The 13,311-nt window shown below is 36.1% G+C and overlaps 1 pseudogene; it reads left to right on the top strand.

The window, feature by feature from the left end:
- Positions 1 to 10,855: 10,855 nt before the first annotated feature.
- LOC134381712 (mitogen-activated protein kinase 6-like) lies at positions 10,856 to 11,565 on the top strand (annotated as a pseudogene).
- Positions 11,566 to 13,311: the final 1,746 nt, after the last annotated feature.

Genomic DNA, 13,311 nt, shown 5'->3' with positions numbered 1-13,311 from the left:
TGTTTTATGACTGTGCTTTTGCTTATGTTAGTTCTTATGGCTGGAATTCACTTTTCCTACCATCCTCCTAAGACCTATTCATCCTTCACATCCCAACTTTATTAGCCAGGATGGTGTCTTTGATCACTGCTTGACTTTTTGATTCTGCCTCTCACTCCCTTTGTACTGTCAGTCATAGCTCTTTTTGTACTAGCCTGCAAATACTGATTTATTTGAGTTTTTCTGATACTAAACCTTTAGTTCCTTGTTGCCACTTAGCACCAAAGTGCTTGACATGCACAGTGTCTATTTACTCAAAATTTTGAAGACAATAAAAGAAAGGTGAAAAGTGCCAAGAGCTCTGCTGAAAACTGAGAGTTTTGAGTTACTGGATATCAGAATAACCAATTAAAACAACAAACCAAAAGAAAGAAGCAGTCAAGCCTTTAATCACTTACTGCAGTAGTGGAAGATGCCAGAAAAATCTCTGATTTCCCTTATTGTCTCATTTTTCCCCATGGAATGGTGTGCTGGTTGAGGATGAAGTGGATCTGCACAAATGTGGGGGTCATCTCACTGCAAAGAACTCCCCCAAAAATGCTCCTGCAGTTTTATTGGTCAGATGGGGTTGGGGGATAGGGAAAGAAGGTGAAGGGAAAGGGCTAAGAGTAGAAAAGTTCTGAGAACTTGAGTCAGCAATGAAGTGGAGAAAAGTGTCTTCAAGGTCCTTCTCATCTCTCCATAAGAAAGTCTTGGCAGAGCCATCAGAGGAAGCCATCTGCTGAAAGTCCCAGACAAACAGGCCTCAAATGGAAGCTCCTAGGGTAGGAAAGCAGAAATATATAAGAGCATGGCTGGGCAGGGGAGCCTGAGTCTTTGAAGTAAATTCCTTCAAAGACTGTGGTGCAATTCACTGGTTGTACACCATGCCTTGTAATTGCCTTTGGTTAGGTCTGAAAAATTACAGCTGGATTTTTATCCAGGAGCTTGACTCCTCATGAGAAGGGAAGGAGGGATTCTCTCATATTTAGGGAAACGGAATCAACTACAATGAGATATCACTTCACACACACCAAGATGGCTATAATGAAAAACACAAACCAACAAAAATACAAAATGCTTTAATTTACAAAATAAAAGTCCTGGGACAGAGTTGAAGAAAAATGTTATTAGGACTTTAAGGAAGGAATTATAGGGATGTCAGAAAACCCTTCATGAATGCACTCTTAAAAAATTGTATTTTTACTAGTGGGTAGGGGCACCTCAGGAATTGGAAAGACAATAAGCAAAGGTGCCAAGGTAGGAGAGCCTAGCACGCGTTCAGGGAACAGAAAGTGAAATTCTATTGTATATAGGGTATACACTGGGAAATCTCAATCTCCTTTGAGATGGGATTAAAGGTTGCCTTAAGAAAATAATTTAAAATTCACTTTCATCATCATAAAAAATAATTTACCAATATTCAATGAGTTAATTTTATTTTAAAAGAGATATTTCACATGAGTAATAAAACTTAGCATAAAACATATGAAAGATTGTGCATTCACATGTTCCCTCTAATAAAATATAGGCAACTTAAAAGATAAAATTTTATGGTTTAACTTTGTGGCTCCAAAACTCCTAGCACTTTGCCTTGTGCAGAGAAGGTAATCAATGAATGTTTTCTGATTAAACACTACTCTGAAGTCACTTCTCACCACAGTGTTGATAGTCAATAAATGCACTTAACTCAGAAATGAAATCAAAGTTATTTCACACTCTTTTTTTCATTTTAATAAACTTCTAAAAGCACTTTAAAATTTTTCAGACTTACGGGCAATCGATATAAAGAATAACACTGCTAGAATATATAAAAGATTGCTTCTATAAAGTGTTTTTTTATTTTTTATTCTTGATAAGTGGCATTCAGTGAATTTCAGAAGATTTATATCATTGTGACATTAAACCTGTGCATAAATTTTCTGTTGAAAGTAGTAGTTTATATTTTGCTTGAAAAATAGTTCCTATATTCTAACATTTTAATGTTCCTGTAAGCAATCTCTGTACTTATTTCACTAAAGTGTAATTGTGAGTGCCAACTGTTAGCAGATTGTAAAGATGAAAAGTTGCAAAAAACTTTGCAAGTTTCAAGTTAAAGGCAAACACTATGCAAGAAAATTTCGTAGTTCTGATTTATAGTTAACATCATGTTTATCATGTTTTCAAACCTCCTGTCTGATTGGCTGTATTGCACTCTTCGTGATGGGAAGACCAACAGAATCAACAAATGACAAAGACAAATTTGATTCACATATGCATCTAGATGAAATCTAGAAGTAGGAAAATAGAAGTGGTTCTCTTCTATTACACTTCTTCATGGCTTAAACGTTATTGTATTTTCTCACTTCATTGATGTGATTGCATTGATCAACCAATCAAATAAAATCAGGTGAACAAAACTATTGAGTAGCTTTTACATGCAAAGAACTGTACTGGGCAAAAGGATAGGAAAAACTTTCAGAGATGTCAACAAGAGAGCTTTGCTTTGTAGGAGTTCATAATTCTTTTCAAATGAAAACTGCCCTGAGATCAGAAAAAGCAAATTAGTATTTCTGTGATAGGTCCTTGGGTCATCTATTCTCTCTTGCTTTGGGTTAGAGCATGGAAAATGGAAAGAGTTCAGCTTTAAGGGATACAATTCATTTTTTTTTTTTTTTGAAGGGAGAAAGAAAAAGAAAGAAAGAGAGAAAGAGAATGAACTAGTAGACTTTGGGTCTTTGTGTCTATGAGTATTTATCTCCAGGATCTGTAGCAGTGTATTAGGTGGGCGAACATATATTAGGCTCCCAATGAATTAGATACCCAACAAGAGCCTAATATATCATGTTATTCACTAAGAAAAGAAACAGATTAAATATATGTTGACCTTGCCATCAATTTGCACGGACAATTTTATTTGAGTAATTCATCTCTTCTTCAAAGTAGGATGGTTTTTGGTGCACCTCATCCAGCTCTTTCATTTTATGGATGAGAAAACATAGCTGTCTATGACGGTGGCAAGGTATGGAAGAATGGGGCGGGGGGGTCATTGCCAAGGGCCAGCACGCTGAACAATCAGCCTCAAGCCTAAAATGCAGGTCCTCTAACTCCTTATTATGGGCTCATCTTACTATAACACACTGCCATCAAGACCCAGGGTAACAGAAGACTATCGTAAGTGAACTCTTCGAAGCTTCACTATCCCCAGATATCTCGATAAGTAGCTCATTAAAAAAAACAAGACACACACAGCACATTCCTTAACTTACTTAGAATATTGGAACTGAAATGTGCCCCTAAAAAACAGCTGAAGAGATACACAAAGTATACACAGTATGACGCAGATAAGTACTGAGGTTCAGAGAGGCACAAAGCAGCATGGACCAGGACGTTGGGAGAAGAGAATAGAGTTCCCTCCTGAACTAAATTTCAAAACAGAGCCATCCAGCTGGGAGAATGATATCTCACTGGGAAATCCAGATTATGTGTCTGAACTCAGTAAAAATTTATCTTCTTGCAGTAAGATTATCTCCCACGTTTGGGAAGTGATAGAACCTAAAATGAGCAATGATAGTGACTTTCTAAATTAATTAATTCACATCATCTGCTTCCTAGAGTCTACACTGTTGAGGTTTTATATGTAATCACAGATCATCTGGACAACAGATTCTTTGGACACTAGATTTCTTGTAGCATTTGTAGGCATCCATCAAAATATATATAAAAAGGAGAAGAAACAGTTCTTCTGCTGTAAAATTGCTTCAGATCATTCACTAATTTCATATTGTCTTAATTTTATTAGATATGCAGGATGAAATGTTATATTTAAGTTTAAGTTTATAGGGTTTCTCCCTGCCTCCAGCTTTTAGTTTTAGGTAAATCTCACATTCCATAATCTTTGTCAATACTGTTAAGAGTCAATGAGATTATAAAAAAAAAAAAAAAAAAAACAGCAGCAATGAAATCAAAACAGGACAAGATTTAACTCATATTGTGCTATATATGAAGACTAACAAAACATACTGTTCATTTTTCCAGAGTCATCTTCTTGTCCATAAGTGATTTTAATCTACAGATTTTCCGTATAACTAAATTTAATCTAAGTATCAATTATTAAAAATATTTTCTTCAAAAATTCATCATAGAGAACTTTGATATCCTCAGGGTCTGTATCTTAATATTTTTATAAACTCTGATTTTTCAATCATATAGTATTATATATAGTGATACAGTGAATAATTACTGTATCAAATGCAATAAAGTACATAGCAGAATTTCTGCGTACCGTGTTTAAGTCGAGCACTAGATGTTGGGCAGTGGCTATAGTCTCTTAGTTCTGCCACTTTCCTTCACACATTGGTCTTACACATGCGTAAAATTTGTGTTACAGATAAATAGAAAATAATTGCAAGGTATTGATATTCAGGCTTAAATTCAAATAAACCATCCCACTCCTGTTAAGATTAAAGGAGCTATTCTGCTCCTACTTAAATATTTATTATTTTCAGAGCCATGATCTCAAGAGTTAAAATTGCCAGAAGATAACCTGTAAAAATATACTGCATATAGACAATTTTTAAATAAAATAAAATTTTGTGAGAAAAAGTCAAGTAATAAAAACAAATCTCTCAAGCATGCAACCTATTTGAAAGACTATCAAAAGAAGATGATCTGATAAGCATGCATATGTTTTTAATTTAAGATGAAATGTAGTTTTCAAACTTCCACAAGAGATGAGGACAGGTACAAAGATTTTTTGGCAATGCATCAGCTAACAGTTGGCAAGACTTTAGTATGCAGAGTGGTTAATCATATGAGTTTCAGAACTAAATAGAAAAGAGTGGAAATACTGACATAAGTACTTATTGGCTGCATCACTTTCAACATGTTAACTAACTTTAGATCTCAGTTTCCTTACCTAAAATGGAGAAATAATTACAAGTAAACAGTAAGGTTGAAGAAGAAATAAATGAGATAATATATGTAAAGTGCTTAGAACACATCTGGACTATACTCAGCACCCTGAAATTTGCTAGAAAATTGGTCTATGTATTCTACCTTAAGCCATTTTCAATATATGCAATTTAATATCCAAAAATGTATAATCAAAGCACTAAACGATATGGCGCAATTACATGTGCAATTACCTGGAGTTAGGAGAAGGCAAAGGTCCTTTGCTGCATTCTGCAAGGCCCATGAAAAGGCTTACTCCACACATGAATACATGAACAAGGACTTGGCATCTACCATTGAAAGTGCTTAAGACAGCAAGTTCTTTTTGTCTGCTGACTTGTCACTTGACATTTGTAACTAGAAAACAGTCCTAGTTCTTAGGCCAAAAGCAGCATTATGAGAACACAAAATGACCAAGAACAGGGATGTATAGTTCTAGACCCCTCCTGTTATGGAGATAATAATTTAATCTCAATCTTTTTTTCTTTTACTTGGTGGCTGGCCAGTATGAGGATCCCAACCTTTGACTCCAAGTTTTAAATACAAACTATTCAAGTACCAGCTAGTGATAACTAGCAAGTATAATGTCGGTGTTAATACCCAACATTCCCTGCTATCTGTCACACTATAGTTAACTTTAAGATACCCCTCACTTGGCAACAATTGTAGCTATAACTGCATCCTGTGTTTTTAAGGACCAGCAAAAAGTGGCAAAACTCCTTTTTGAATATTCCAGAAGTGCAGAAAACACAAAAACTTACACAAATGCTATAGATTTATATGACCCTCATCATTGGAGCACGTTTATTTTTTTGTATGTACATCAGACCGTCAATGACTAAAGAATGCTAGAAGTAATTTATGGATTTTAGGAAAACCATGACATTCTTCAGTAGTTCTCCAAATTCACATTACTGTTTATATGACTTACTTGATATTCTTGCTATAAGTAGTTTAAAATAATCAATATCCTTTTGGTTATGTGACAGACAGATACTATTGTAACTTTTGTTTTTAGTAAATCAATAAAATTAAAATTCAAACCATGTGATCAGTAAAATATTATGTCCAAAATTGAGACCCCTCTTTGCTCTACAAAAAATATCTTAACAGGGACCTGATCATTCAGGAGATAATTGCAGGAGTCAAAAGAATTTGCAAAGAGCTATGCGCTGTATTCTTTGGCAGAAATTACAATTCTGCAAGTAGCATAATATAAAAATGAAAGAAAATATAATGACTCTTATAATGATGATATCAGAGTTTTACACGCATTAGCTCTAATAATTTGTGATGTTATTCTTACATCCTTTCGACAGATAAGGAAACAGAGGCTCAATGAGTTTATATCTTGAAAAAGATATATTGCTAGGAAGTGGACAAATCAGAAACAACTCTTTAATTAAATTCCATTAATCTAATCTTACTTGTAAGATAAATTTCACCACTCACAGTCTTGGCTGAAGAAAGATTGTTAGTGTAAGTGATAGGATTAAAGTGAAAAACATAGGACTGAAGCATTTCTCGATATATGTGCAAACTGAAGTTTTAACTATTTGCAGGAAAATTAGAATCTGATTATCTCAAATTGATAGGCCATCTTCTGAGTAGCATTGATCTTCCATAACTCTAGTCAGCTGGTGCCACTGATGTCACCATTTAAAGGGCCTGCTTTAACCAGATCTTGAGTTAATTTAGAATGGGAATGCAATTATTTTTACAGTCTTAGTCTATCAAGAAGTGAGGGTGCTGCCAAAGAAGTGGTACCTTAAGTACCTGGAGAAAACCTGAATCCCATTGTGTCCACAGGGTCAAGTAACGCTTTCCCCTCTGCTATGTTGCCAGTCATTAAAAGTGAAGTCAACATAATGGAAAAGTAGACTGTATTTGAAGTCAGATGCACTAGGTTTGAATCCCAGCTATAATTTAGTCACTAACTATATGACCTAGAATAAGTTATTTGTGAAAAATAGACATCATGAATGTAAGAAGTTTTCCGTAGTTCTGGACACATAATAGTTTCACAAAATATGGCTACTGTTTTTTATTATTTAATTAGCAACTAGATATGTGCTCCACTTTAGGCATCTGGAAATCTATTTCCCCAAGTGATGCAGAATTTCTGCCACGGACTCCAACCCATTTGGTGAACATATGTGGGGGAAATAGGATAATTTGGTCAGGCTCCCTCAACATTTCTTGTAAACAAGTTGTGTGTGGGTGGAGTTAGTGCACATGTGCACCCATGTATCTTTCTAGTTTGTTGCTATTGTGTGTTCTTGAGTTTGTGAAGCAGAGCTGGCTGGCAGAGCTCACGTCTAAAAATAGAGCATGTTTACTCTGCTGGCAGCTGCTCAGTTTCAGTTTTTCTTTGGACTCTGCCATAGCAGTTGAGTTTCTGAGTTTCTCTGTGGACTGCTTAGCTCTCAGATGTATGTATGCTGAATAAAGACTATTCCTTCTTCAGCCAAGTCTCCAAGGACCTTTTTGCTGGTTACCTAGCTCATAGACCTGCGTGTGAAGGGTTTGTTAATGGGCTCAAGGTTGTGAGCTCCAGACCATAGCCCTAGCTCTACAACATATTAAAAGGAAAACTTCAGACAAATTAAACTGAACAGAGATTAATGGAGCAAAGAATGATTTGCCAATCAGGCAGCCCTCAGAACCAAAACAGGTTTAAAGAGTTCTGCTCCATAAGGTGGGCAGGGAGTATTCATAGACAGAAAAGTTAGGTGATATACAGAAACAGCTTGATTGATGACAGCTCTGGGTTTGTCTTATTTGGGCATGGTCTGATCAGGTGGTAGCCTGTGATTGGCTGAAGCTTGGTCACTGTGATTAGCTGAGACTCAGCTATTTGATATGAATATACCTAAATTAGGCTTTCAGTTTGTTTACATACCAAGCCAGGTTGAAGTTTGTTATGTAGGGATTCAAGGTATGGAGGCAGCATCAGGCCAAATTTATTTTAGTTTAACAAACATCATGACGATATTTTTCTTTCAATTCTACTATTGTGGCATAACTGGAATCTGGTTCTCATATGCTCTTCTGTATTATTGTGTGTATTCTATGTTCTGATTATCTATGGTTATGAAACAAGCCACCCTGAAATTTTGTGGCATAAAAATAATTATGTAATTGTGCTCTCAATTTTACTGATCAGTAGTGTAAGGAAAGCACAGCAAATATGTGTTATCTCTACTCCATAAACACTGGAGTCTCACCTAGGGTGGCTAAAATAGCTGGAGATGGCTGGGACAGCTTGACTGGTGCCATATGTCCTGAACCCACAATTTTGTCTGTTGGTTAGTTTCCTCAATTTCTCTCCACATCTTTGGTTGTGTCTGTTGTGGTCTAGGATATCCACGATGGCTTCCTCACTCATAAGCTGGTGCCTCACCTCGGATGGCTGGACCAGCTGTGGCTGGCCAGGCATTTTGCTCTCTCCACGGTCTCCTCACATAGCTAGCTTGGAGTTCCTCATCATCTGGTATCTTAGAGTAGACAGATTTCTTACATACAGGCTGACTTCTCCAAGAGTGAGCATCCCAAGTGACCACACGGAAACTGAAAGATTTCTAATAATTTAGCCCTGAAGTTACAGAACATGGAATTCTGCTTCATTCTATTGGTCAAGCAAGTCACTAAGCCACTCCAAACTCAATGAGAAGTAAAATAGATTTCACCTGTTAATTGCAGAAATGACAAAGAATACTTTATCTTTAACCTCCCATTCTGTCGGGACTTCTCATTAGGAACTATGGCAGACTTTCGCTGTCTTTACTGCCTAATACTGCATCTTCTAGCATGCTTTAATTTTTAAATGAAATTTTTTAGATACATGGCCTTACGTGTGTAATTTGACCTGTATAAATTTGATTTGTCTCATCTCTCATTGAGAACAATAGTACCTATTCCATAGAGTTGATTTGTATTAGAGGCAATGCCTGACACATATTGAACTCTCAGTAAATAGTAGCTGCTATTATCATCATAATTGTCATCAGTATACATTATACTTCAAATACATGAATGGATGCTGTTTTCCTCAACCAAGTCCATGTTCCTGAAATCTCTTTGTCATTGAGCTTTGGCTGACTTAATATTCATCGTGGAGGACAATTCCATGGTTTTGTACTCAGAACCTGCCTGTTACTTAATTTGCTTTCAACTTCCTCCTTCTCAAGGAAGTTCACATGTATGCTCAAGTATACGTGATTATAACAGTATAATTCACTATTACAGTTGTTGCAGAATTTAGATGGAAGAGTATGAACACATTCTCCGGTGCCCCTGCAGAGTGAAACTTTGCCCCACCATCACCCATGTGGAATACTTTTTAAAGTCATTCAACTATTCTTGATACCTTAACCAACATACATTTAAGTTTAAATTCTATAAAGAATATAGCAAATTCCATCAATAAAATGGTAACATTTTCACTTTTATATTTGCTTAAGTTTGCTGTTTTTCTTTCTTCAAGTTAGCGCAATCCTTAGAGAAGGCTCATCTTGAGAAAGTTCAGGAAAGAATCAATGCCTATCTTTACATGCCAGTCTTTTATCAGGGTTATGGTAAAACATCTAAATTCTTTCATAATTAATACCAGAATGAATGCCTGGATTTTGAGGCAAAGGGGAATATTCTCTCTCTCTCACTCTCTTTCTCTTTTTTTCTTTGGCTTCTCTCTTTGTAAATGCCTATCAAAGGGCATTGGTAATTGAGTTTAGAGTTAGGTGTTTTCCCTTCTATATGATTTAGTTACATCGTGGTTAAATTCTTGAGGCCAGCTCTTCTACTCCTACCTGAGGTCATATTTTAACTGTATATATTTTTTGGCAGTCTAATTGGGCAATCAGCCAGTGGTTGCAAATAGAAAATGAACACTAACAACATTTAAATCTAAAGATTTTTAAAATGACCTAGCTAACTTGCCTAGAGGTAACATCTTTAGGTCTTCTTTCCAGGAATGTGTAAAACAAGCATTCTATACACCAAATTCATGTGAGTTGAAGAATTAAGCAATAATTCACATATAGCATTAATTAACCAGGATGACGTTAAGTATAAAAAATTCTATTACGTAGTGGAATTTAATGCCCAAGTTATAAGGCTTCAAACTACTCTGACGTTCACCCTCTCTCATAGGTGGGGTTTACATGGTGGCAACTATAAAAAAGTGAGAGCCTTGGCAATGTTGCTGCTGCCACCAGAACAGCAGGAGACCTGAGCCGACTCTGGGGGCTGTCCATAGGCCCACACTCCCTTTGTGAGTTACAGAAGTCCTATTGTATCAGAATAAGATGGACAGTAACTTTGTGATTGCAGTGAGCTGGAGCCACCTGATCCCTGTTAACCAGCAGCCAGCAGGGCTTTCTGTTGAAAATATATATCAACAAAGGGTGAAAGTAATCAAAACGGAAATAGTGCGTACCAGCACCTTGGAACAATGCTGCTCAGGACCAGTCCAACACTGAATGTATCTGTACTGTGAGGAGAATATTCACAGAAGCCTGTTGTCTGCATATTTATTCACATTTTTGTTAAATGAGAAATCATTTAGCACAGTAAATCTGAGTGTATAGTATATCATTTTATCCTGTTAGAGTTTCTTGAGTGTTTTTTTTAAATGTCTGCAGAGTTGCTGCCCCTTTCTTGAAAAATGAGTACTGCGGTCTTTTTAATAATCAATATGAGTAGAGATTTTTGAGATTTGAATCTAAGGGGAGCTCAACTGGCCTGGTTGGCATATTCAGTGAACATCAAGAAACCATTTTGCTATAGAAGCATAATTATTTTTCTTCTCCTTTTTTGAACGATCTTTTCTTTTGATGCCAGTTTTCTTCCATGTTTACACAAGTTCAGCAATTTAAAAGAAAAAGGCAATAGTAAGGCTTTCAAAATGCTAGAAAAATTTGAAAGTCTCAAGAACATACATGGTTTTGATCTGGGCTCTAGGTACATGGACTTAAAACCATTGGGTTGTGGAGGCAATGGCTTGGTTTTTTTATCCTGTAGTAAATGACTGTGACAAAAGAGTAGCCATCAAGAAAATTGTCCTCACTTATCCCCAGAATGTCAAATATGCTCTATGTGAAATCAAAATTATTAGAAGACTTGACCATGATAACATTGTGAAGTGTTTGAAATTCTTGGTCCTAGTAGAAGCCAATTAACAGACGATGTGGGCTCTCTCACTGAACTGAACAGTGTTTACATTGCTCAGGAGTACATGGAGACAGACTTGGCTAATGTGTTGGAACAAGGCTTTTTACTGGAAGAACATACCAGGTTTTTCAGGTATCAGCTGCTATGTGGATTCAAGTATACTCCCTCTGCAAATGTCCTGCACAGAGATCTTAAACCAGCTAATCTTTTGTTAATACTGAGGACTTGGTGCTGAAGATATGTGACTTTAGTTTTGCATGGATTATGGATCCTCATTATTCCCATAAGGGTCATATTTCTGAAGGGCTGGTTACTAAATGGTACAGATCTTCACATCTTTCACCTTTTCCTAATAACTATACTAAAGCCATTGACATGTGGGCTGCAGGCTGCATCTTTGCTGAAATGCTAACTGGTAAAACCCTTGGGATAGCCAGTTTGTGAGATGTGGGGAGGACTATCTTCTCATCAATCAGTTTTGCTGTGAGGTAAGGAAGGATGAACAAACTGAGAAGGAAAACACACCAGTTACTTGGGCAAGTTCATTAGCAGAAAAGAGGATTCTGAAATGCTAGAAACTGAGCCAGTAGAAGATGGAAAGCCGGAGGAGAGAGGAAATAAGGAAAGATTTCTGAACAACAGTAGAGAGTTTCTCTAACAAGCAACTTGAAGCCATAGGCGTCCCACAGTTTCACAGCCCAGGTGGGTCACCACTTAAGTCAATATGGGCCACATTACACCTTCAGCTATGAAATCTTCCGCTCAAATTCCTCATAAATCATACAGCAGCATTCTGAAACATCTGAACTAAAACACTCAGTAGACATTTCTCTTTGCATTCTTCATGAAATGCATTGTCTTTCTCTTTGCATTCTTCATGAAATGCATTGTCTTTTTTTTTTTTACTAACGTTTATTTTTTCATTGAATCAGATGGTGTCATTTTTTAATTAGTTCTTGGTTTTTAAAATCCAGACTTTTTTTCTACAGGTAAGGTAGTTTTCATTTTAACTGGCATGTCACTTGCACACACAAATAAAGAATAGTGCAAAGTAATGCAGTGCAGGAGACGACAAAAGAAATGCACTAAGACAAGTAAACTTTCTCTCATAGAACAATGATCTGTTTTACAAGAGACAAAAATCTTGCCTTGAAATTTACAGTGAGACTGCACATAACTGCATGAAAATACCTATTTTCTTCCTAAAAACATTTTTCATTCAAGTGTATTTTCAAGTTTTTCATACTGTTCACATTTCTTAAAATACATGATACCAGTAGCAACTGAAAATGAATGTCGAATTTGGTACACGTTTTGCCTGCCTCAAGGTAACAAAAGTATGTCGCAAAACATATACTACTCACAATATGCACTTCTGTTTAGCCAGGGTCTTTTGTAGTAAACTAATATTAATAAGATTCATTCACCATTTATAAATGTTCTAGTATGCATTCTTTATAGTGAAGTGTTAATACATCACATCTTTTCTGTATTTAATTATAAAAGTTAACTTAGTTTTTAAAATTTATTTGCAAATACACTTTTTATTTTTTTTTCATTTGGCACTGTGGTTTGTTGCCTTCCTAGCTGAATATATGTCAGCTTATTCTAAGGCTGTCCATGCACTTAATTTACTTAAGTGTTCATTTTAAGGAAAGTGCTCACTGTGTATAGGAATTTGTATTTTTGGAGGTAATTGATCTGTCTACAAAGAAAAATTAGGAAGTACTTGATTATAAAATGCTCCTAGAAGTCTTAATTGTGTTTATTTTAAAAAATATATATAATGTTAGACTTGTGTGCAGGAAAGTAATTAAGGTACATCATTATTGTAGTTTGAAAGTTGTACAAGATAAGACATTTTATTTTTACTGTATGTTTTTCCTTTTTTTTTTTTTTTTTTTTGTCGTTTTTTCGTGACCGGCACTCAGCCAGTGAGTACACCGGTCAGTCCTATATAGGATCCGAACCCGCGGCGGGAGCGTCGCAGCGCTCCCAGCGCAGCACTCTACCGAGTGTGCCACAGGCTCGGCCCTACTGTATGTTTTTTCTGAATGATCTATTCCTCATCCCAATGCAAACATGAATAAAATTAGGTTAAATGTAAAAAAACAAAACAAACAAAAAAAAAACACACCTACTATTTCACATAGTGGAGGCTGCCTGTGCTGAAGCTGGCTCTGTACAAAC

The sequence above is a fragment of the Cynocephalus volans genome, chromosome 7, assembly GCF_027409185.1.
Source record: "Cynocephalus volans isolate mCynVol1 chromosome 7, mCynVol1.pri, whole genome shotgun sequence".
NCBI lineage: Eukaryota > Metazoa > Chordata > Mammalia > Dermoptera > Cynocephalidae > Cynocephalus > Cynocephalus volans.
This window is presented reverse-complemented; position numbering and strand designations above follow the sequence as displayed.